Source organism: Athene cunicularia (genome assembly GCF_003259725.1).
Source record: "Athene cunicularia isolate RWA chromosome 3 unlocalized genomic scaffold, athCun1 chr3_part1, whole genome shotgun sequence".
Taxonomy (NCBI): Eukaryota; Metazoa; Chordata; class Aves; order Strigiformes; family Strigidae; genus Athene; species Athene cunicularia.
The window spans coordinates 87301848-87306216 of record NW_020799097.1 but is presented as its reverse complement, the minus strand read 5'-3'; positions in this window follow the sequence as shown (position 1 = coordinate 87306216).

The window sequence follows — 4369 nt, the reverse complement described above, 5'->3', positions numbered from 1 at the left end:
AGACACCAGATGAGGAAGATTCTCTTGTGCTCCTCAAGCTCCCCCTACTTTTCATTCTGTGATTCTCTGGCTCAACTTCAATGGGCCAGACAGTGAACTTGAGTGTGTTTCCTCATCTTCTTGTACCATCAGTGGCTGTTTTAGTGCTAACAAAACTAGGTGGGGCAGTGTGAGTCTAAAGATATCTTCCTATCTTCCTTCTCTGCTGAAAGAACTGTGTTCTCAGGGATCAGAATATGAAAACCAGACCACACTGCAATAAAGTCACTAGATAAAATAAGATGAATCAAAGGAGAGAACTGGGGGTCAGATTCTGACCTCGTGGATGATTTATACAGGTGCTGTTCAAGAAAACCTGAAGTAAAAGGAAAGCCAGTCAATATTTTAAGTCTCTCCCTATTGTTTGTGGGCTTTTGGTTGACATCATTTTTATACTCATCTCAGTAATGATGCGAACACCTTATTAAAAATAACTTGCTGCAAAACTCTGTGTGCACTAGGTTAAAGTTAATCCTGCAAGAGATTTATTCCTCCTTCACACACGCTGGAGTAATCATCTGCTCTTGTCTTCCTCAAAACCTGTTCTCACACTTCCATCAGTGTAAGGAGTACAAACAGCAGCGGCTTATTTATTAAATTTCACAAGCCAAATTAATGCATACTTCTGCAGTTCTAATTTCTTTTCTACACTTGCTTGCACAAGTCATAGAGGAGGCCTTTAAAATGTGGTTTTACTAACCACATGTTGTTTGGTTCCTACTCTTTCTATGCACCAAAATCTTTGACCAAAGGAAAATTAATTTTCTGTTTTGAAATGTTTTAAATTTAACCTGCTGGATCTAACATGTGATGCAAAGTCAGAGGCATGCAGCTTCTTACGTCAGTAGATGACAATTTCTGCTAAGTAGTAAAAGACCACTTGTGAGTGAGAGGGAAATGTCTGTATTGGATTATTAACCATGTGCTCCTGAAACATTAAAATTTGTATGAGGAGAGATAGCACAATAGGAAATGAGCCATGAGGAAATGAATAGTTTCTTATTCAGCACAGGATACATCTGATGTAAAACAGTGTCAACAGCAGCTGATGGCTCTCAATGTTTCTTAACTTTGGCCTAGATACATTCACATCAGCACTGGAAAGAAAGTTGTTCAAAATTGCATCAGTGCAGGCATAACTTCTGGGAGGTCTAAGGAACTATCTTATGCAACTGTTCATCTGATCTAGTGTTCTCATTCAGAACTTAATCCTTCAGCCCTTCCTAAAGATGATGTATGTGCAACGAAAGGACTGCACACCTAATGGTACTCTCTACACCCAAGCTCCAGGTCCTCTTGGTAAACGTGACAGACCACTTCTTACTTCCACTGTGCTCTGATTCTGGTTTACAGGAGGTCTCTCAGAGAAGAAGTTTCCCTGGACCGCAGAAGTGCCATCAAACAGAACCATCCTGTTCTCACCCAGAGACACCGGAGCAGGGACATACACCATGGACATCAGAGGAGGCACAAGCGTGTCAGATGGTGGCTGGCTGTGCTTTGGGAACGCTACACTCCAGACATTCTGGAATTCCGCAGTGGGCCACACCGACTTGGCTACCTCCTGAACCCAGGGAAGAGATCTGCAGTAGTACAAGACCATCCCGATTTCCATCTACAGTTTTCTTCTGAAAAGCCTCTTAAATCCACAGACCTCTAGATTTATAAATGTCCCACAGTTTTTCTCCAGATGATTCCTGTTTATAAATTTATACCTCTGACATACCTCATTTTGTACCTCCTGTACATTCTGTACAATTAAATTCTGCAGAAGAGTTGGATTTTTCTCTTCAAAGATAAAATAAGCCAAGAGTTTTGAAGTTTTATCAGATATGCAAACAGGGCTTAGACTGTGCATTCTTCCCCCCTCTCCCTTCAAATTCAGCAGGCCTGCAAACACTTTACTGTTGAAGTATTTTTTTCCAGCAAATACTCCCACTGAATTATTTACTGTTGAGACATAAAAAAGCACTCAGAATATCTGTAATTTACTGGAGGAGAAAATGTCTGAATTAAATGGTCTGTGTTTTGCAGCTCGATCGTACTGGCTCGAGAAAATTTCAGGGCAAGATTCATTACTGCCCGGGTGCTCCTTTGTGCTGGTGAAATGAACAGTCACAGATGCAGCCATAGGAAAATAAAGTTTGGTTTATATAAAGTTTTGGCGATCCTATACAAACCACACTCTTTCAGCACTGCACCTTGTCCTCTTACAAAACCCACTAATGTATACAAAGAATGATTCTGCAGCACTGCTTCTCCTTTCTCATCGCAATCCCTGATGTGGTACTTATGCAAGAAGAATGAATTCTCAGGGGAAGATCTGTCCAGCAGTTGAATGTGATGAATAATCATGCAGTGTTTGATTCCAAGAACGAACATAAACGCTGTGGTACTTAAAGGAGTGTCTGTCCACAGAAACTACTTCAGAGATCTAACTTACAGAGCAAGAGTGGGATACAGTTCTCCTAACACATTTGTCTAGACATCTTTTAGAGCCAACAGACAGAAACAGGCTCTTGTAGGTTATGCTTCATTTATCTCTTTTATCACCCTTCTGGATGAGTTGAATCTCACCTTAAGAGTGCCACTTTCTCTCCATGGACCGGAAATGGTTGCTACATGACTAGCTTTGCTGTTTAAACATTAGAATAATTCCCACCCTGTTTGTCATCCCCTGCAAAGGAGTAGAACTAGGCCCTTTCATCTTGAATCCAACCAAACGACGATGGGTGGGGGACTACCTGAAGCTACTAGTGCTTGTGTTTGAGATCTCAACCCCCTCTAGTTCTTATGCTGCACCTCCTTTAGAGTTTTAGTCTGAATCCAAAGCTTTTAAATCCAAGTGATTCTGAAGTGATTCCCACAATCATCTCCAGCTAACTACTGAGCTTTGATTTGTTTCATGAAACAGTCCGAGTCCCTCACTGGTTCTCCTTCGGATGAAACTAAGCCAGAAGATGCACTCCATGAATGCCCCTTGTGTGCTTCTTTCGCTAATGTGTGTTCAATTCATGGGATCAGGCTAGTGGTAGTTTGAAGTAATTCCCCATGAAACTTGCATATTGTGGACACTGGGTCCTCTTATCTGGCTGCTCCGCTACAGAGCCATTTCTTTCGGACTGCACTTCTTCCTAATTCAGATACAGCCTTAGATTTCTAAAACCTTTCCTACAGGCACCTTCCTCCACTGATGGTTCACAGCCAGGAACTGTTGCTCGAACACAGATGCCGATGCCACTAGCCTGCTATCATCTATACTGTTTTATGGCTAGCATACCTGGCACAGTACTGGACCAGCCCAGCTAGCCCTCTTTTATACACAGCTGGGAGACGGCATGTGCCAGAGACTGTATCCAGCAGGCAGCTTGGAGGCAGACAGGCATCTTCTGTGGGGCAAGAGTGCTCTAGCATGTGGCTGACAGCCATAACATGCCACACATCTCCGAGGCCAGAAAAGCCCTGACCTGTTTTACTTACTGCAACAAACATGACCTTAGTGACTACAACACTCTCTAAGGATAAGGGAGAAATTGTCCATGGCTGAAAGAACTGCGCTCCTCTGTTTTAAGTAACTGTCCCATAGAATAGTTGACAGAACAAGCGCCTTCTGAGCTACAGGGTGATCTGTAGCCTGGTGGTTTGCTCAGCCTCTGCAGAAAGATAATCCCCTTAAACAGAGAAGGCAATTGAACACAAGTGTCCCACGTCCTAGATTAGTGTGTCCACCACTCAGATCTTGAATAAAAAACAGTTGCCGCCTCTGGTCCACAAGAGCATTTTGTACGGTGTTCAATCCTTTGCAGAGCTGGATCCAACTGCTTTCTCAGTGAAGCTGCAAAATGACGGGGATGCAACTGTAATTCATGGCCTTGAGGTGATCGCTGTAATGGCCAGTAACTGTACTGGTTGTTGTTCTGCTAGCCCTCCTGCAGCAGTTCGACACCCTGACAGTCCTCATCAAGGGAAGATCCCTGAGGAAACAGGCAAAGGAAAACCTAATTCCTGGGCTGTAGTTTTAGTCAAACTGTTGTCGAGACTGCTTCATGCGGTTGAGACTGGAGGGTTTCTAAGCACACCCCAAAGCTAGCACTTTGGTTAGGATTGTCTCCACTAAAACTCGGGGCGCTTAAAAAAGTTAAGCACCGTCTGGTTATGCCAAATATGAGCTGGAGCCGTCAAGCTCGTAGGTTTCAGACCGGGTTTCCCCAGTCCTTGCAAGGGGCATCGACATTTGCTCGCTTTGACCCGGCCTTCAGCACCTCTCTGCCTTTACGCTGCACCCGCAGGCGAGCGGAGCGGCACCGCCTGCTCCCAGAGCCCTGCGCCC